Consider the following 21,605-nt stretch of genomic DNA (forward strand, 5'->3'; position numbering starts at 1 on the left):
CGGGCAGCGCCTTCTCGTTGCATTTCCCGGGCTCGTGGGAACGCGCGCATCTCCTCGGGCGAGCCCTTGCCGTTGGCAACAGGGCGCTCGTAGGCAGCCCTGGAAACAGATCAGGAAAAGCAACAGCGGGAGGTGGCGAGAGGGAGGGAGGGAGGGAGGCGGAGGGCTGAAGGTCTCTTTTCCTGGCCCGGGTGTTTATTTTTTGCAGAGCTCCGGCTGGGGGCGTGTATTTAAATGGCGCCGCGCAGCCAATGCGCACCGAGGGGCCGGGCCATGTGGGCAGCTTGTTTACAACAGACCTTCGCAAGAAAGCTTGAACCCGGCCGGCAAAGGAGGCGGAGGAGGCGGCGAGAAGGAAAGCCCGGCGCCCCGGAGCACGTGGAGGAGCCGCGCGCGCTCCGGGGATCGGTGGCTGTGCGCCGGCTCTCGTGCGCCCTGGTGCGCTCCCGGTTGCGCACCCAGAGGCTGCGGTGATGGGCGCGGCGGCCCCCGCGAGGAGGCCCCGCTAGGAGAGGACCCCGCAGCGGCTCGCAGGCGAAGAGGTGAGCTCGGAGGAAGGGTGTGCATCGGTAGACACGGGGAAAAGTGGCTTGGTGTTGCAGGGGGAACGTCGGAACAGAAGCCCACCACCTGGTCCTTTTTGCAAGCAGAGCAGCCAGGCAGAAAACCTTATTTTGCCGTCGGTGCTGTTGTTGGTTTCAGCCAGCTGGCATCGAGAGGGGGGGCTGCTGTTTGCTTAATTCAGGCTTAGGACCGCATGGATGTAGCTAAAATTCCTCCATGGATTCGCCCCGTCCTTTTGGAGAGCCATCTAAGCAAAGGGCTGCCGCCACACCTTGTGGCAAGGAGTTCCGTGCATTAATGAGGGGATGAAAGGAGGAAGTGCTCCCCTTTGTCTGCTCGGTCTCTCCTGCCAGGAAGAGTATCTGGGAACCCGGGATTCTGGAACTATGGATGGGAGAGGGGCAAACATAGAATCGTATTTTATTTGTTTATTACATATATGCCACCTTTTTTCTTCCAAGGAGCTCAAGGTGGGGTACATGGTTCTCCTCTTACCCTCACAACAACCCTGTGAGGTAGGTTTAAATCATAGAATTATAGAGCTGGAAGGGACCCCAAGGGTCATCTAGTCGAACCCCTTGCAATGCAGGAATCTTTTAAGGGTCTCATGCACTGCTAATTGAGCTATATGAATGATAGGACTCTCTGGTCATTTTCTTGCGCCATGCATTCTTCCCCCAACCCTCTCCCATGCATCCTGTTGTTCTCCTAAATTATAAAAAAAAAGCATCATAGCCCTAAGGTCAGCCTTTCCCAACCTGGTGCCCTCCAGATGTTTTGGATCGCAGATCCCGTTGGCCCAGGCTGCTTAAACTCTTCCACAAAGGAAAAACGCTCAAACTTCGCAGTCATTTTAATTACTTTTTTCTGGCTGTTTCTGCACCTCTCTGAATATTAACAGTTAATGGCTGCAGATCCTGCCTTTGGTGCTAGGAAAGAACGTTGCAGGTAGGTAAACGAGTACAGTCCTTGCCAAGCTGGTGCCCTCCAGATGTTTTGGACTACAGTTCCCATCTGCCTGATGTGCTGACTGGGGTTGATGGGAGTTGTAGTCCAAAACATCAGGAGGGCACCAGGTTGGGAATTATTATTATTATTATTATTATTATTATTATTATTATTATTAATACCCTACCCATTTGGCTACGTTTTCCCAGGAAGGAGGGACGTGGATGGTGCTGTGGGTGAAACCACAGAGCCTAGGGCTTGCCGATCAGAAGGTCAGTGGTTCGAATCCCCGCGACGGGGTGAGCTCCCGTTGCTCGGTCCCTGCTCCTGCCAACCTAGCAGTTCGAAAGCACGTCAAAGTGCAAGTAGATAAATAGGTACCACTCCGGCGGGAAGGTAAACGGCGTTTCTGTGCGCTGCTCTGGCTCGCCAGAAGCGGCTTAGTCATGCTGGCCACATGACCCAGAAGCTGTCTGTGGACAAACACTGGCTCCCTTGGCCTATAGAGCGAGATGAGCGCGCAACCCCAGAGTCGGACACGACTGGACCTAATGGTCAGGGGTCCCTTTACCTTTACCTTTACCCAGGAAGGAAGGCTGGGCCTGGGCTTATAGATTCCCCTCTCCCCGTTCTCCTTTCTTTTGTAATCTTACTTATTTTTGATATATTTGCCCTGCTTCCGAGCTCATGTGGCAAAGAGACTGTGGTGTGTGCCTTGCCATGCTGCCATTTGTGCACATCCAACGAAGCTGGGTGTTGGATGATTTCGGGACAGATACAAGGAAGGACTTACTTCCACGCGGTGCATAGTTAGACTGTGGAACTCCCTCCCACTGTAGACAGTGCTGGCCGCCAACCCGGATGGCTTTAAAAGAGGATGGGAGGAGGAGGACCATCAATTAGCCTCATCCAGCAGGCTCTCCTTATGTTCCTATGCCAGAAAGTCACCTGGAGATATTTGCTCTGCCTGTTGTGAATTTCCACTTGCTGATAGTGTACCTGGCCTGGGATGTGTCAACAGATCTGTTGCCAGTCTGATGGGGGAAGGTGTATGGGTTTTGTTTTGCAAAACAGTGGGAATGTCCTGATAGCAGGTGAACATGGCCGGAGGGATGAAGTGGACTCCTTTATAGCTTTGTGAAAGAGGTAAAGGTAAAGGGACCCCTGACCATTAGGTCCAGTCGCGGACGACTCTGGGGTTGCGGCGTTCATCTCGCTTTACTGGCCGAGGGAGCCAGCGTACAGCTTCTGGGTCATGTGGCCAGCATGACTAAGCCGCTTCTTGCGAACCGGAGCAGCGCACGGAAACACCGTTTACCTTCCCGCCGGATCGGTACCTATTTATCTACTTGCACTTTGACGTGCTTTTGAACTGCTAGGTTGGCAGGAGCTGGGACCGAGAAACGGGAGCTCACCCCGTCCCAGGGATTCAAACCACCCACCTTCTGATCGGCAAGTCCTAGACTCTGTGGTTTAACCCACAGCGCCACACGCATCCCTTGTGAAAGAGACCCCCTCCTTAAAAAAATCAAAAAATCCTTCTTTACATACTTGAAATAGCCCTGTCTCAAAAGCAGCGCAGCCGATTCTGTGTAACTTACTATGTCCGCCTGATGTTTTGGACTACGGTTTCCATCAAACCCAGCATCCTATGGCCCTGCTGACTAGGGAAGATGGGAATTGCAGTTTTAAATCATCTGGAGGGCAAAGGCTGCCCTAGAATATTCAGCCTCCAGAGCCTTCCTTATAGAATTGCAAGATTATGGAGTTATATCTATTGTAGAATTACAATTCTGTATCGGAAAATGCACGGAGGGTGCATAAGTTAGTGCAGAAGGTTCTTAGTTAAATCTCTGGCATCTCCAGTTCCGACCCCATGCACACAAACAAAACAAAACAAAACCGGTAGCAGGACTCTGTACAGAAGATCCAGGAGTGCTGTGCCAGTGTGATTAGATGGTAGCAGGTGGATGGAAAAATAGCCTGACCTGTTCTAGGGCAGCTTTCTTTGACAATAGACCTTTAGAGCATGGGTAGACAAACTAAGACCCAGGGGCCGGATCCGGCCCAATCGCCTTCTCAATCCGGCCTGCTGACGGCCCGGGAATCAGTGTGTTTTTACATGAGTAGAATGTATCGTTTTATTTAAAATGCATCTCTGGGTTATTTGTGGGGCCTGCCTGGTGTTTTTACATGAGCAGAATGTGTGCTTTTATTTGACATGCATCTCTGGGTTATTTGAGGGGCACTGGAACTTGTTTATTCCCCCCCCAAAAAATATAGTCCAGCCCCACACAAGGTCTGAGGGGCAGTGGACTGGCCCCCTGCTGAAAAAGTTTGCTGACCTCTGCTTTAGAGAGTCTTGTGACCTAGAGACTACATCTCCAGGATGCAATTAAGAGGCCTAGCAAACTGGGAAGCTTTTTTAATACCAAGTCAGACGGTTGGTCCTTCTGGCTCAGTATTGTATGCACTGATTGGTTGTGTTTCCCTGGGGTTTCAGACAGGAGTCTCTCCCAGCCATACCTGGAGAGTCCGAGGACTGAATCTGGGACCTCCTGCTTGCCCTCTCCTCCCTGACTTCATAGGACTCTATAGCCACTGATGGCAGCTCTTGGCTGCATGAAGCAGATGAACTGAATGTCAAGCTAGCAGTATGTGATGTATTTCAGGTTGAAAGCGCTTTGAGCGAAGTCACACCTGAGTTGGTGTGAACCAGGCATCCCCAAACTCGGCCCTCCAGGTGTTTTGGGACTACAACTCCCATCATCCCTAGCTAACAGGACCAGTGGTCAGGGATGATGGGAATTGTAGTCCCAAAACATCTGGAGGGCTGAGTTTGGGGGTGCCTGGTGTGAACTCTCCCGTGGCAGTTCTCAGGCCTACATCTTTAGGATGCAGTCATTTCCAAAGGCTGCAAGATGAAAACCAGAGATAGCTCACAAAGAACAAGTCTCAAACCTGAAGGTTCACATACTCCAATGGTGTCGCTTGCCATGGAGATAGGATGTAATTCTCCTAGGAAATGCTTAAAGTTTAAGTTCTTAAAAGCAGTTATGATGAGCTCTCCTGTATACTCCAGGTCAAGTGGTGGGGTGTGTGTGTGAAAAATCCACATTTGTGAACTTTTTTGGATGTGACTGGATGGTATGCAAAACCCTGATTGCAATGATCTTTCAATTAATGTGCAAATGACAATTATGAAGCATTTGCATTCTTTAATGTGGGTTGTTATAATTGCACGTATCAGGAAACGTGCCCAGGGCTGCCAACTCCCACCTTGCCTCAAGTAGTCCTATTGTTGTACCTTGTGGCAAACCCCCACCCAAATTAAAATACAGAGCACATTGGAACACTTGTTCCCTTATTCCCTGCAGACAGGAATACTAAGAGGATGTTCGTGGGGAAAGAAAGGTGTGAGTTCTCTGGTGCTAAGGTGCTGTGAAACATAGAATTGGATCCTGTCGCGCCCCCGCCCCCCCCCCACTGTTTTTCTTTTCATTAAAAGAGTTTCAACAATATGGCGCCCTGCCACCTTATTCCTCCAAACACTCAGAAGCTGCACTCAGCCAGTCTGTTTGCACTGTAGGTGTGTCTCTCCGAAGAAATATCTGCAAACTCCCAGTGCAAACAAAGGGGTAGTGTAAGGCTTCTGTTGGGGGCTGGATCACGTAGGTGTCTTCAATTAGGTGAGGACTGCAGCTCATGTGAATAGGCTGGCATAGAGCCAGCAACCCTGCTTTTCAGGGCTGGCAGTTCACACATTCAGCTCCCAGCCATGCCATGTGTGGAGGAGATGGACAGAGCAATGTTTTGCCTGTCCGCTCAGAACTCAAGCACTGCCAGGTAACTGTGTACACTTGGTTCTCAAACCTAAAACGCTCCGGAAGTCCGTTCGACTTCCGAAATGTTCGAAAACCAAGGCTGCGGCTTCCGATTGGCGCAGGTGCCCCAGAAACAATAGCCGACAACCGCATCGGGTGTTTGGCTTCCGAAAAACATTCGAAAACCGGAACACTTACTTCTGGGTTTTCAGTGTTCAGGAGCTGAAATGTTCATGTACCAAGGTGTTCAAGAACCAAGGTTCCACTGTACAAGCACTCTTCCCCAAACTCATCCCCTCCAGTGGCATAGCGAGGGTTGCCAGTGACCGGGGCAAGCAGGTATCCTTGGTTCTGCCCACCGACACGCTGGAACGAAGGGGTAATAGCTTGGTGGCCTACCCGAGTGGGGCGCCATGGTACCCTGTGAGGGTCAAGCATTGCGCTGTGCAGAGGGTGCCCTAGCAAACCACCATTGCTCAAATCCACTCCTCAGTCCGCCCACACAAACATTGGGAGACTTTCTCTGTCAGGGGGAAGGTGCACTATTTTTATTTATTTATGATTCTTTCCTTTTGAAGTTTTGTTCCCCTAATAATTTTGCACCCGGGGCAAGCTACATCACTGTGCAACTCCCATCTTCTCCAGCCAGCATGGCTGCAGGATACTGGGTGATGGGAGCTGTAGCCCAAGGGTGCCAGGGTGGGTAATGCTGTGAAGGATGTGAATCTGCAAGGCAGCCCGAGGCGGCTGCTTCTCAGTTACTGTATCCAGGGCTCTCGCCTAAAGCCAAAACCGTGTATTGCCAAAAACATTGGGTTCAATGGTGGGTAGGCTTGCCAAAGTCTTTATTCCCAGAGGCCCGGCCCCTTTCTACTACAGTGGTACCTTCATTCTCGAATTTAATATAATAATAATAATTCATTTGTACCCCGCCCATCTGGCTGGGTTTCCCCAGCTACTCTGGGCGGCTTCCACAGAGACCAAAAATACACTAAAATGTCACACATTAAAAACTTCCCTGAACAGGGCTGCCTTAAGATGTCTTCTGAATGTCAGGTAGTTGTTTATCGCTTTGACATCTGGTGGGAGGGCGTTTCACAGGGCGGGTGCCACTACCGAGAAGGCCCTCTGCCTGGTTCCCTGTAGCTTTGCTTCTCGCAGCGAGGGAACCGCCAGAAGGCCCTCAGAGCTGGACCTCAGTGTCTGGGCAGAACGATGGGGGTGGAGACACTCCTCCAGGTATATTGGACCAAGGCCGTTTAGGGCTTTAAAGGTCAGCACCAACACTTTGAATTGTGCTCAGAAACGTTAGTTAGGTCAGTTTCCAAAGACACCCCCACACCTCCTCTCTGTTCATCATCTAAGGAAGCAAAAGGCATTGTTGGAGTTCAAGCCCAGGTCCTGGCCACGTGAAAACAACACAAAGGGAAGTTGCAAAGCCAGGGTGTGTGACTAGGAAGGAGATGTGGGCTGTAGAGTGTCCTGTGGGCCATACTGAGAAGGTTGCATTCAGTCCCTGTAGCCTCATCCACTGGTGTAGCTTAAGAAAAGCTGGTGGTGACTCCGGTCTAGTGTTCCAACGCAATTCTTTTCCTGCACTGGTGCAAACCCACCCGCCATCCTTTGTGAAGGGCAGGGGGAGTGTTGAAATCTGTGGCACTCATTTGCCAGCCAGCGGAGACGGGAACTCTAGGACAGGGGTCGGAAACCTAAGGCCATGAGCCACAAGCGGCCCATGGGGGTCGTTTAACCAGCCCATGGACCCCCACCACCTGCTCAGATGCCTCCCATGCACCGCGCTAAACTGGTGCAGAGCAGAGCGGGGACCGCCTTCCACGACGTTGCCCGGCTTCCCATTGGCTGTAGGAAGTTCCTGCAGCCAATGGGAAGCTGCGCACGCCTCCTCCGCGCCGGAAATAGTGTTTGCACATGCGTGTCTGCGCACTCCGTCCCACCGCGGCGCCTGCAGGACTGTGAACTGGCCCAAGCCACAAAAACTTTGCCGACCCCTGCTCTAGGAGTATTAAGGGAGGATAGAACTCATTCATCCTGTCAAGGAAAAATTATTCCAAATCAACACGTGCCCAGATTCTAAGAATGCTCAGATTGCATTTCACTTTTTATTTATTTCCTCCTTTAAAGAAACTGTTTGTCCATAGTGATTCTCTATTCTGTTTTTTGGGGGCGGGGAAACACCAAATGCCTAGAAATCCGCGATCTGTTTGGCTCACACCCTGTGGCTCCCCATATGCTCCCTTCGTAAGCAACTTTTGTGCAATTCAGACTGCGCAACAAGGCCAGCCCTGGGTCTGCACTCTCTGTTTTCTGCCTTTGCCCACTTTGGCCCTTTTCTCTCTGTTTGGGGTCCCAATTTCTCCCTCTCCTCCCGCCCAGGTTTGTGCTGTAACCTATAGAGAACTAGCAGGACACCTTGGTTAGAATCCTGGTCTAGGACCTGGGAGACCAGGGTGCATATCCCTGATGAGCCATGAAGCCGGCCAAGTCTAACCTACCTCACAGGACTGTTGTGAGGATAAATGGGAGGGTGGAAGGTGTGTTTACACCACCTTGAGAGCCTTTGAAATAAGATGGGATATACATCTAGTGCTAATAAAAGCTATTTAGGCCTTTCTCACTCCCTGTTGGGTGTGGGTGCGTTTTCTGCAGACCAAAAGCCTCGGATCGATAGTCTAGATAGCGCGGCCCTCAGCCTCCAGCTGGCGCTCAGGCAGGTGCGCCCTTGGCGACGCGCAGGTAACTTGCCGCCGCTCCTGGCAGCTCCGCTGCGCGCCACCTCCCTCCAGCCAGGTGCCTCCGCCGCCCGCCCGTCCGTCCACCGGCCCCTTCCGCGCGTCGGCAGCTTTCTCTCCTTTTGCGCGCCCGCCACTCCCTTCCGCGCGCGGGGACTCCATTCCGGGGGCTGCCTGCAGCCGCGTACGTGAGGCAGCCTGTGCCGGGGACAGCCGAGGGGAGGGGACTGGAGGAGGAGGCGGCGGCGGCGGCGAGGGCGGAGGGAGCGGGCGAGCCGCGGCGGAGCTGGAAGGGGAATTTCAAAACAAGCTGCGCGAGGGAAGGAGGGAGCCGAGCTGGCAGGCGAGGCGGAGCGCGCGCGGAGCTGGTAAGCCGGAGAGGGGGCGCCCGTGGGGGGCTGGCGGCGCGGGCGTGGGGTTTGATGGGGGTGGGGAGGGCTGGTTGTGCGGGTGGGCAACGCTGCTCTTGCAGCTGCACGGCGGTGAGAGAGGGGTGTGTGCGAGGGGGCGCGCCGGCGACGCAATCCCCTCGCCTTGCGCCCGTGCGCCCTAGCCAAGCTGCCCGGGCCACTCCGCGCTGCCCGAAGGCGCGCACTTTTTCTCTCTCCACGCGTGCCTCCCTCGATTCCTCCCCTCCTGCCGTGGCATGCAACACCCCCCTCTTCTTCCAGGGAGGGCGATCGTGCGTGGATCCCCCCTCCCTCTCCAACCGTGCAACCTCCACTTGCGCCCCCCCCCCCGATCGCTGCTTCTCATTCGCGACTGCAGCCCCGGGCGCCTCCGCTTTCCCCTCGACGGGTTCTCGCCCGCCCTTTTGCTTTCCCCGCTGCAGGAAGCCCTTCGCCGCCGCCGCTGCTTTTTGCGCGCACACACGCCCGCCATCGCCGGTGATCGTGGAGTGCGCACTTGTGTTTTGCTCCCCGCGTGTTCGCCACGCCTCCTCCACCTCGGGGCCGTGGCGCTGTTTTGCACGGGCGGCGAGGCGGCACCCGCGGGCGCTTTCGGCCCGGCACACCCCCTTCTCGCCTCCGCGGCCGAGCCTTCCCCGCACCCCCACGGGCCAGCTGGCACGCCCACCCCCGGGCTGTGGCACCGCGCGGAACGGGGGATGGTGGCGGACACGGGTCGGCATGCGCCACGCCCCCTCCCCTCGCGGCCATGTCGCGGTAGTGCACGGACCTCTCACTCCTCCCCGCGAGCACCTGATCCTGCCTCGCGAGTGGCGCCGTGCGTCCGGCAGGCCGCTTCCTCGGGGCGCGCTGCGACGGCGCCCGCGGGCATTAGCAAGGCGCCTCGATCGAATGAGCTTGGGAGCTTCCGCACGGACCGGGGCTTTGGGCATTTAGGCTGGTGATCGTTTGGGGCATTCTGCCTGCAGAGGAGAAGCTTTACCGGTGAGCTGCGGCCCTGATCCGTGGCGAAGCAGGGGTCACCCTCTCTCTCCACGATCCGCTTGTTTGCTGCATTTCTAGCCCACGTTTACCTCCAAGGAGCTGAAGGTGGCATGCATGGTTCTCCCGCTCCTTTAACCCCCACAACAACCCCGTGAGGTAGGGCACCCAGTGGCTTCCATGACCAAGTGGGGGATTTGAGCCCTGGTTTTCCTAAGGTTCTCGTCTGACGCTCTGACCACTGGGCCACACTGGCTCAAGTGGAGATGCTAGGGGCTGAACCTTCTGCATACATTGCAAAGTGGCTGCCGATTATCTTCCAGACCTAATGCAGAGTGCTTGTTTTGACCTATAATGACTTTTACGGCTCAGGACCAAAAGACCTCAAGGACCAGCTCTCCCCATGTAAACTGTCCCGAATTCTTCCTCCCCGGGAGGTCCGGAGGGTGGCAACAGAAGAACGGGCCTTTTCTGTGGTGGCTCCCCCTTTGTGGAATGCTCTTCTCAGGGAGAAGGCATCTTCGTTATACTGCATATTTTTTAGGGGCCAGGCAAAGACGTTCCTCTTCCACCAGGCCTTGGGCTGATTAATATCCTGCAGCCTTTTAAATGTACCTGTGGGGAAGGGGGTGTTGCTGTTTTGCTGTTCTGTTTTAATTATTTACTTGTGTTTTTACCTTGTATTTAATTCTGTGAACCGCCCTCAGATAATAATAATAATAATAATAATAATAATAATAATAATAATAATATTTATATCCCGCCCATCTGGCTGGGTTTCCCCAGCCACTCTGGGCGGCTTCCAACAGAATATTAAAATACAATAGTCAGTTAAACATTAAAAGCTTCCCTGAACAGGGCTGCCTTCAGATGTCTTCTAAAAGTCTGGTAGTTGTTGTTCTCTTTGACATCTGGTGGGAGGGCGTTCCACAGGGTGGGCGCCACCACCGAGAAGGCCCTCTGCCTGGTTCCCTGTAACTTGGTTTCTTGCAGTGAGGGAACCGCCAGAAGGCCCTCGGCACTGGACCTCAGTGTCCGGGCGGAATGATGGGGGTGGAGACGCTCTTTGAGGTATACAGTGGGCGCTCGGGTTGCGAACATGATCTGTGTGGGATGCACATTTGTAACCCGCATCTGCGCATGTGCGGGTTGTGATTTGGCGCTTCTGCACATGCACGACCGCCGAAACCCGGAAGTAACCCGTTCCAGTACTTCCGGGTTTCGGCAGTCCGCAACCCAAAAAAGCGCAACCTGAAGCAGACGCAACATGAGGTATGACTGTACTGGACCGAGGCCGTTTAGGGCTTTAAAAGTCAGCACCAACACTTTAAATTGTGCTCATCTTTGGATGAAGGGTGGTATATAAGTTTAACAAATAACAATGAAATAATAATAATAATGTGATGGGCCAGCCATGGCCTAGGTAGGCTAATAGTTTGATCTGGGGTAGGACAGCTCCTTGCACATTGAGGGATGGAGATTCTGGTGCTCCCCTTCAAGACATTGCTGGACTCCCAACTCCCATAAGCCTTAGCAGCCAGCTTGGCCAATGGTCAGAGATAATGGGGGTTCTAGTCCAGCAGCATTGGAATGGCCACGCAGGTTCCCTCACAGGAATGCTTGGTGTGGAGGCAGGCAGGGCCTTCTTGGTGGCTGCTCCCAGACTTTGGAACTCCCTTCTAGACTGGCTCACTCCTTGTTGTCCTTTGGGAACAGGGCCATCTTAAGCATACCCGGCGCTGTGGTGCAAAGATTCCTCTCGCGCCCCCCCCTTTCCCAGAGTTGACTTTTTTTAGGGCTGGAGGAGGTGGGCAGCGGCTGGAGGGAGGCTCCTCCGGTGGGGAAAAGGTGGAGGCTGGACGCAGCGCCTTCTGGCTTAGCTGACCACTTCGTGCCGTGGTGGCCATGGCAGGCAGCACACCGAGCGAGCGGGCCTTCACAGAGTGAGCGAGGGCACATGCGCCGTTCCTGCCAAGCGTCGGCTCGGTTTTTCCCCGTTTAGCCTTCTGGCACCCCGCAGAATTTGGCGCCTGCAGGATAAAAGGGAAAAAACCTAGCCGACGCTCGGCAGGAGCGGCGCATGCACCCTCGCTCACTCAGTGCGCTCGTTTGGTGTTCCCCGGACTCTCGCCTGGTGCCCTCCAGAACTTGGTGCCCCGCACCACTAGCCTCAGTGGGTAAGACGGGCCTGTTTGGGAACAGAATTGTGTTTTAAGCAAAGGGCTTTTAACAGTGCTGTTAAGAGTATGATTGCCTTTTAGTCCTGGTCTTTCATGCTTTTTTTACCTTTCTATATTTCATATGAGGGACGCGGGTAGCGCTGTGGGTTAAACCTCAGAGTCTATGACTTGCCGATCATAAGGTTGGCGGTTCGAATCCCCGTGACGGGGTGAGCTCCCATTGCTCGGTCCCTGCTCCTGCCAACCTAGCAGTTCAAAAGCACGTCAAAGTGCAAGTAGATAAATAGGTACCGCTCCGGCAGGAAGGTAAATGTCATTTCCGTGCACTGCTCTGGTTCGCCAGAAGCGGCTTAGTCCTGCTGGCTACATGACCCGGAAGCTGTACGCCGGCTCCCTCGGCCAATAAAGAGAGATGAGTGCTGAAACCCCAGAGTCGTCCACGACTGGACCTAATGGTCAGGGGTCCCTTTACCTTTTTATATTTTATATGAGCTCTTGTTTTGATTTGTGTTAGCCACCTTGAGTCCTGGCCTGGGGAAAAGGCACAATATAAATATTATAATAAAACCGCCCTGAGATCTCCGGGTATAGGGCGGTATATAAATTCAATAAAAAAATAATAACAACAAATAAAACTTGTCATACTCAGTTGGTAGAGCATGAGACTCTTAATTTCAGGGTTGCGGGTTCAAGCCCTATGCAGGGGGTTGGACTAGATGACCCTCATGGTCCCAACCCTGCAATTCTATGATCCTACTCGCTGGGTGGCAGGCCCCTTTTGGACATCCACTGCGCTTTGAGATTTCCAGTCCTTTCTCTGCTATTATGGTTTCGCTCACATACACAACGCTGCAACATCTGGATGGCCCTTTGCTGTGCAACTTTGCCGTCTGGTGTAGGCCTGAGTGTGTCTACTCAGAAGTAAGCGTGTTGAACTTGAGCTTGTTGAACTCTCAGGCAAGTGTGCTTGGGATGGCAACCAGGCCTTCCTTCTGCCGTCTTCCTGAGGCTCTCATGAAGTGGCCACCTGTCAGGGATCCTTTAGTTGCGATTCCCGGATTGCAGGGGGTTGGACTAGATGACCCTTGGGTGCCTCCCTGCGCTACAATTCTGCGATTCTGTGGCCGGCTCTTTGCCAGCGGGGTTATGGGTCCCAGCCCCAAGATTGGCTACAGTCCCTGCACCTCTTATTTCAGAAGTGCTGAAGTGTCTTAAGGCCACCCGTGAAGCTGTTGGGAGGCTGTAGGCCACGGAGACCTCTTAATTTTCTGGCTGGTGGGGTAAAGGAGGGTAGTTTTGTCAGTGTGGCCTTCAGCTGCCGACTCCTTCTGTAGAGCAAACCTTGACTGTGGCCCTTTCAGGCTATGAATGAGAGCAGGCTGCCTCGAATGCAGAAAATGGCCTTGTGGCCACTCCTGGCTTCCACTCTTCTTGGCCCTCTTCAAATATCTCAAGGGCTTTTCACATAGAAGATGGAGCAAGCTTGTTCCCTCCTGCTCTCAAGGGCAGTATTTGAACCAATGGATTCAAGTTACAAGATGGGAGATCCCTGCTAAATATCCGGAAGAACTTTCTGACGGTGAGAGCCGTCCGACAGTGGGACAGACCCCCTCCAAAAGTGGCGGACTCTCCTTCCTTGGAGAGCTTTCAACAAAAATCAGATGACCATCTGCCAAGGATTCTTCAGCTGCAACTCCTGCATTGCAGGGGGTTGGGCTAGATGACCCTTGGGACCCATTCCAGCTCTACAATTCTATGAATCTCTTTTTTTAAAAAAAATATTAGTTTTTTAGCATATCATTTCCCACAATTATTAAACATACTTTTATATCTTACACAATTTTTTGACTTCCATCAATCACATCTGAAAATTTTCCAATCTTCATTTAATTTACATTTCTAACTTGCACTATTACATTTAAATGCCATAACGAATGTCTCTCTTCTTTCTCTTCTTTGCAATATTTCATATATTCCTCCGTACAAAACTTCTTGTAGTCCTACTAGCGTAGTTTGTTGATTACAGTTGCTCTTCAAATAGTTCGTATATTTCTTCCAATCTTATGTAAATCTCTGGTCCCGCAGGTTTCGAATCCTTCCTTTTTATCCAATTCTGCGTAGTCCGTTAATTTCGTCTGCCATTCTTCTTTAGTCGGAATTTCTTCTTTCTTCCATTTCTGGGCCAGCAATGCTCTTGCCGCTGTTCTTGCATATGAAAACAATTTAACTTCCTGTCTATGAATCTTTTTGGGCCCAGCAGCAGAAAGGATTGGAGCTGAGTTTTTTGGTGTCAGGTCCTTTTGAAATGGGTTTTGCCTCCTTCTCCCGTGAATTCTCCTACTCTCTACTAGATTATATCTCAGGTCTTTTCCCTGGGAAGATCTGTGGTCGTTCTGAGTGACACGGCCATCGTGCCTTGGGCGCTACCTAATGCCGCGATGGAACTGAACTGAATTTATTGGCTTTATAGCATACCTTTTCTTCCAAGGAGCTCAAAGTGGTGTACAATCATACCTCGGGTTACAGCCGCTTCAGGTTGCGTTTTTTTTGGGTTACAGACCTGCCGAAACTCGGAAGTACTAGAACGAGTTGCTTCTGGGTTTCGGCGGCCGTGCATGCACAGAAGCGCTAAATCGCGCTTTGCGCATGTTCAGAAGCGCCGAATTGCAACCTGCACGTGCGCAGACGCACCACTGCAGGTTGTGAACGCTGCGGGTTGCATCCTGCACGGATCACGTTCGCAACCCGAGTGTCCACTGTACATGTCTCTCCCCGCCTCGTTAAATCCCAGCAACAACCTTGTAACGTAGGCTAGCCTGAGAGGCCCACAGTCAGTAAGTAAGCTTTGTGTCTGAAGGGGGATTTGAACCCACGTCTCCCAGGCAGCGTTCGAAATCTGCCAGACGTGTTTTGCACCCGACAGTTCGAAAGCACGTCAAAGTAGATAAATAGGTATTGCTCCGGTGGGAAGGTAAACTGCGTTTCTGTGCATTGTTCTGGTTTTGCCAGAAGCGGCTTAGTCGTGCTGGCCACATGACCTGGAAATAATAATAATAATAATAATAATAATAATAATAATAATAATAATAATTTATTTATACCCTGCCCGTCTGGCTGGGCTTCCCCAGCCACTCTGGGTGGCTTCCAACAAAATATTAAAATACAGTAATACACCAAACATTAAAAGCTTCCCTAAACAGGGCTGCCTTCAGATGTCTTCTAAAAGTCTGGTATTTTTCTCTTTTGACATCTGCTGGGAGGGCGTTTCACAGGGCTGGTGCCACCACCGAGAAGGCCCTCTGCCTGGTTCCCTGTAACTTGGCTTCTCGCAGGGAGGGAACTGCCAGAAGGCCCTCGGCGCTGGACCTCAGTGTCCGGGTAGAACGTGAAAAACTGTCTACGGACAAAACGTCAGGTCCCTCGGCCAGTAAAGCGAGATGAGCGCCGCAACCCCAGAGTCGTTTGCGACTGGACTTACCTGTCAAGGGGTCCTTTACCTTTACCCTTTTATCAGCCACTTGAGACCAAGTGTAGATGTCCGGGGGGCCAGGATGGTGCCCGACGTCTCCACCACCTGCAGGTGCATTCCTGGGGAGTCCTTGGGTCTTGCCTGTTTTCACACACTAGCAATGCCTCCCGTCGAATTCCGTTACGTTTTTTACCTGCACAACCAATGAACTTCAGGAACAGAGAAGCCATCTTGAAAAATACGACTTTCGAGACGCCTAGCCCCCAAATGGTAACGAGGCATTCTGTTTTGGCACCTGTAAGCCCTGGTTTAAGGAGCCGTTTGGCTCCTAGCTGATATATCTGAGTTTCTAAGATTGCTCCCAGGTCTGGCACACCATGCAGATTGCCACACCTTTATTTGGCTGGCAGCTGTTTATATGCCCAATAGTATACCTGGCTGCTCTTTTTGTATGATCACCTGTGTGGGTGTCTGTGCCCCTGACGCAAAACATAGGTAGTCTGCAGCCGGGGAGGAATCGCCTCTTTGGAGAGTCTTTTCGACAGGCGGCTGGTTCTGTGTGATTTCCCCCCTCTAAAACCACAGATGATTATCGCAGGCGCAATTTCAAGAGGAACAAGCCGTGTTAGCTGTTGCAGCACGCAGCAAATGGCTCCGGTGGCACCTTGGGCGTCTAGCCCATTTTGCACGAGACCTTCTGCCACGATAAAATCGGTTGTCGCAAAGCTGCACGGTGTCGCAAGACCTGTTGTCATCTTGCCACAGAAATGCCACACGGGGTGCCTAAAAATCCTTCTGCGTTAGAAACTTGCGTGGGCTTCAGAATGACGGTAGGCTCACATGAAGCTGCTTTCTTTGGAGGATAGAGTTACGTGCAGCAAGCGAAATGATAGAATGCCCTTCATCTCCCTGCACATGGAAAGCTAGCAGGTCAAGGATAGTTTGCTGTGTGTCAGGACGTTGTTTTCTGTGGCAGTCGGGGGAGAGTGCATCTGCCGCACCCGTCGACCGATTCTTATTGACAACTCTCTTTAAAAATGTTTTTATCTATGCAGTTGTTTTAACTGGTTTTATGTATATAAACTATTTTAACTATGTTGTAAATTGCTTTAGGTTGCTGCTGTATTTGTTTGTTATTATGGTATGTGTTCTTCTGTCGTTATATTGTAAACTGCCCTGGGGTCTTCAGATGTGGGGTGGTGTAGAAATCTAATAATAATAAAAATAATTAATTTGGCTTTTTGTGCACTGTGCCGACTGGCTTGCCACCGTAACATCATAAATATATCTTTTCCCAGAACCAAAGTGTTCTAAAGCCAGGTTTGAGGCACTCAGCCTTATTTATACGCACCTTTGGCAAATTGCTCTACCTTGCCTATAGTTTTGTCACCTCTAAAAGGGGCGTAATGTAAGGATTCCCCCCCCCAATTTATTAATTTTCACAATATTATAAACAAACAAACAAACAAACAGACACATAAGACAAAGAAACATAGCCTTATTGAAAATTACAGTTATTAACTTTGTTAATTGACTTCCTCGCTTCCCCTTGGTTGAATTTCATTGCATGTCCTTTTAGCGGTTTTCCAAATCCCAATTTTTAGGAAATTTAACTTAAACATTAACATCCTTAGCTCTTCACCTTATGGAATTAAACATATTAATTCATCACTTAACATAAGTAATGTAAGGAATTTTAAAGGTGGTCAGTAAGTCTTATCCTAGCCCTCGCTTCCCACCAGAAAGGACAGTGGGAGGAAGGGAGACTATCACCACTGCCATCCCCACCTGTTTTCCTCCTCCCTCTCAACCCATTTTCCTTTTGTGCCATGTCTTTTTTCCAGTTTTGTAGGCATGAGGGCAGGATCTACCTTACGAATGATTGTTCCAAGCCGATCTGGGCAATGGGATAAAATGCTTTCAGCAGCTTTCCACTGGGCTGTATATTCTTTGCATGCGTTCCACTGGCCCTTCAAGCTCCCCTCTCTCCTTTCCCTCTTGCACCCTGGGTGCCCTTTCCTAATATCCCATTGCCGGCTCCTTTCTGCCTCTGGGCAAGACCGCCACACCCCCCTCTGTGTAACCACCCTCCTCCCTGTCTCTCTGCCGGAATATGCTGAGGCTGTCAGATCTAAGTTTACAAGCTGCAGGCTTTCCTTCAGAGAGAGCTGCTAATCCTTCCCTTTTCCTTCCTGGAGACTTTGACTGTTAACCCTTTCGCGCAGCTGCCTTTAGGAAGAGGGGCCGTAGCTGAGCAGCAGAACATCTGCTTGGCGTGCGGAAAGACCCATGTTCCGACATCTCTAGGGAGGACTCGGAAAGGTTCCTTTGCCTGAAACCCTGAAGTGCTTCAGCCGGTCAGTGTTGACAGCATTGAGCTAAATGGAGCAGAGGGCTGACTGGTATATTGCAGATTTCTCTGTCCTTCGGAGGTTTATGGCTCAGTGGTAGAGCTCTTTCCTTGCAGGGAGTCCCAGGATTGATCCACAGGATTGATCCACAGCCTCTCCAATGTTGTTGTTGTTATTTAGTCGTTTAGTCGTGTCCGACTCTTCGTGACCCCCTGGACCAGAGCACGCCAGGCACTCCTGTCTTCCACTGCCTCCCGCAGTTTGGTTAAACTCATGCTGGTAGCTTTGAGAACACTATCCAACCATCTCGTCCTCTGTCGTCCCCTTCTCCTTGTGCCCTCCATCTTTCCCAACATCAGGGTCTTTTCCAGGGAGTCTTCTCTTCTCATGAGGTGGCCAAAGGATTGGAGCCTCAGCTTCAGGATCTGTCCTTCCAGTGAGCACTCAGGGCTGATTTCCTTCAGAATGGATCAATTTGATCTTCTTGCAGTCCATGGGACTCTCAAGAGTCTCCTCCAGCACCATAATGCAAAAGTAGATCAGTGGATCAGTGGATCTCAAACCTTTTTCTCTGGGCCACTCTTTCAGAATAAAAATTTGCCGTGCCGATTTTTTTATTGATAAGGAATAGACCGGAAAACAAAAAGAAACCACAGTGCTTGATTTATAATCTAGAGCACAACTGCTTTATAATATTATCAGAAAGTATAAAAAAACGCAGCTACCTAAGCACACGAATCTTTCCCAAAATATAATTAGAAACAGGCCTCTTACATATGTACCTTAAGTATGTCTACTCTACAGACTCAATCAGAGGTGTGAGCTTGCTTTTGCCGGCTGATTTCATTTATATTAGGTTTAATTTGAGCAAGCAAACTCTCCTCCTATTCGGCACAAATAAGCCTTTCTCTTTTCTGATCTGTCATGTTTGTCAGAGTTGAAAATCCCGGCTCACAATAATACGTCGCGGAGAACTGTAGAAGAATAGCCAATGCTCTTGAAGAGAGGCATGGGTACTGCTTTTGGTTGTACAGTCGTACCTCGGGTTACATACGCTTCAGGTTAGATACGCTTCAGGTTACAGACTCCGCTAACCCAGAAATAATGCTTCAGGTTAAGAACTTTGCTTCAGGATGAGAACAGAAATCGTGCTCTGGCGGCGCGGCGGCAGCAGGAGGCCCCATTAGCTAAAGTGGTGCTTCAGGTTAAGAACAGTTTCAGGTTAAGTACGGACCTCCGGAACGAATTAAGTACTTAACCCGAGGTACCTCTGTATATCCAGAAGGAGTCCAGTGGCATACTGCCGTGTGAAATCGAGACTTGGATAGCTATCCACATATTGTTGACTAACTTTCTTCTTTTGGAGGTTTGCTCATTGAGTGTTCTGCAGCGCTCTGTTCGAACGGCGATTCTGGATCTCGACTAGGATTGCCCTCAGTTTTGCTTGATGCTCTTGCTCCCGTTTTGAAAGGAAATCTATCCATATTCTGCAAATAAATTAAAAAATATTTTGATAATGTAGTATACAGTGGTACCTTGGTTCTCAAACGCCTTGGTACTCAAACAACTTGGAACCCAAACATTGCAAAACCAGAAGTAACTTTTTTTGGAAGCCGAACATGCTCCGTTTTGAGTGTTACACTGAGGTCTGTCTGCTTTTGCTATTTATTTTGCCTTTTTGTTTTTGCAGCTCTTTTTGTTCTGTTTTTGTGACTGTGGAACCCAGTTCAGCTACTGACTGATTGATTGTGTGACTGCAGTACGTTGTTTATTGCTTTCATTTCATGGATCAGTGGTCTCGTTAAATAGTAAAATTCATGTTAAATTGCTGTTTTAGGGGTTGTTTTTAAAAGTCTGGAACGGATTAATCCATTTTGCATTACTTTCTATGGGAAAGCGCGCCTTGGTTTTGGAACGCTTTGGTTTTGGAACAGACTCCCGGAACGGATTAAGTTTGAGAACCAAGGTACCACTGTGCTGCACTGAAATGTTTCCATGTTTATCTGATTGTCCTTGAATCTTCCCTCCACACTTGCCATCCTCTCTTGCCGTCTTAACCTCACTGTGTACTGTGCTGCATATGTTATCTTTGCAAATATGTACATAGCCGCTAAGCAGGGCAGCCTCACCTGGACGTAAGCTCTACGGAACTTGGTGGGATTTACCTCTGAGGAAATGTGTACAGGATTGCGATGTTACAAACCATTTGAGGGGGGAAATGTTGTGCTCAGGTTCCGAGAGGGCAACCTGTGAACCTCAAACGCTTGGCTCAAATCTCAGCTGAGGATTTCATGGGCGATTGCAACCTGCCTCAGTTCCTCTGTCTGCAGTATGGGGGCAAGAACGCGTCTCTCAAAGTTGTGTGTTAACACGTGTCTTTGTGATGTGCTTTTGGTACTTAATCAGCGCTCACGGCTGGAGGTTGTTGGTTTTTTTTTTTAACAATAATATTTATTAAGTTTCATATAAAAACACAACTTCAACATAACAGAAAAAGAAAAAACAACGAGAAAAAAGAAAAAAAGAAAAGAAAAAAACCCCAAAGAAGTAAAACATTTCCAACCCCATAATACCACCACAAACATAGATACAATAAAACTTGATTAATTAAAATCCAACTTCATAAACATATTACTTGACTTCCTCAAATCTCTTCCAACTGAATTTCTTTGTAATTGAATGTAGCAGTTTCCAATATCATTATTTCATATAACAATAATCCGGTCATAATCATATTTCCTAACTTTTCTTATGGAATAATTCTTATTTATTTATTTAGTCCTAATTTAATCCCAAGCCTAATTAATTCTTTCAAGTAGTTACAAATCTTTAATATTACAATATTTATTCAAATAATATTTAAATTTCTTCCATTCTTCTTGATATTCCTCCTCTTTCTGGTCGCGGATTCTCCCGGTCGGCTGGAGTTTGATATAGTGGTTGTAACATTGCATAGTCTAGTTTAATGTTGTGTAGCCTATTAATAGTGATAATATTTATTTGTTTTTAGCATTGCTATCCTGCATTATGGGGGGGGGGGGTTGTATTAGACAACGTCCCTTCCAACTCGAAGGGGTCTTTGTGGATCTCCCCCTCCTTATTTAACCCCCACAACAACTGTGAGGTAGGCTAGGCTGAGAGGCAGGGACTGGCGCCCAGGGGCACCCAGTGAACGTTGAGTGGCGGCATTTGAACCCAGGTCTCTCCCAGGTGCTAGTACAACTGACAATCTTTACCACTGGCTCTCTAGATAAGGACAGAATGCTAACATCTCAATGGTAGTAGCATGTAGCATTTTGCCTAGATTTAAATGGCCAAGCAAATTTTGCAAAGGTTGTGTTTTGGTACTTCAATTTTTTAAAAAAATAATAAGTAATTGCATATAGAAGCTGGCGGTGCAGTCCTGTTTCGTGTTTACTTGGAAGTAAGTCCTGCTGTCTTCAGCGGGACTTACTCCCAGGCAAGGAGTCTAGAGTTTGCAGCCTAGGCAGGCTTTACTTGTGAGTAAGTCCCCTTGAAGACAGCAAAGACCTCTGCCTTGCGACTCAAAACACAACCTGGTGGCACAAAACTTGTGACATTCCCTGTGAAATTTCGGGTCGCTGGCAGCTGTGTGGGTGGGTGACCAAACTCAATATTTGCACACTGGAATAAAACTTTGGCACCAGGAAACTGGATTTCGAAAATCACGGGTTGCATTCTGATGGCCTCCGGGATGAGTTTACCTGCGTTTTGAGGTGTGAGTTGTCACTTCCTCTCCGTTGACCTGGGAGCCTAAGACCTGGACATTGTACTTTTGAAGATGAACAGGTTGTGGTTTTTTTACACGCAGACACAGAATTTTGAATCCCGTGATACTTTGCCTGCTCTGAATATTCTTCATATAGTTTTTACAGTTGCTTTCGATCAAAGAGTTAAAATTTTGCTCAAAAACGCTTCGGGCGTAACAGACTTTCTGGAGTGCTTCAGTAAATAGTTGGTGTTGGGTCTTTTTGAGGTATTTTTTTAAAGGTTTGCTATACTTGGTTTCCTAGACATTTCACCATTCAGTACTAGTTGTATAGGGCACAGATTTTGCAATTTTCCTGCCCCCTACGGACCACTTGGAAATTGTTGAGGGTCTTGGTG

At 49.9% G+C, this 21,605-nt stretch overlaps 1 protein-coding gene across 2 annotated transcripts in view; it reads left to right on the forward strand.

The window, feature by feature from the left end:
* The first annotated feature begins 291 nt into the window (after window positions 1–291).
* Window positions 292–21,605, forward strand: part of ZNF395 (zinc finger protein 395) — a 62,943-nt gene continuing 41,629 nt past the window's right edge. Inside the window, exon 1 of one of the 2 annotated variants that reach the window (XM_083605272.1) lies at window positions 292–542. The gene's annotated coding sequence lies outside the window, so the exon portion shown is untranslated. Of the gene's footprint in view, window positions 543–8,023; window positions 8,455–21,605 lie in introns of those variants that run through there. The other variant, XM_083605271.1, reaches the window with a different exon arrangement.

The sequence above is a fragment of the Podarcis filfolensis genome (assembly GCF_964270895.1).
Source record: "Podarcis filfolensis genome assembly, chromosome: 3".
In the NCBI taxonomy this organism is placed as follows: Eukaryota; Metazoa; Chordata; class Lepidosauria; order Squamata; family Lacertidae; genus Podarcis; species Podarcis filfolensis.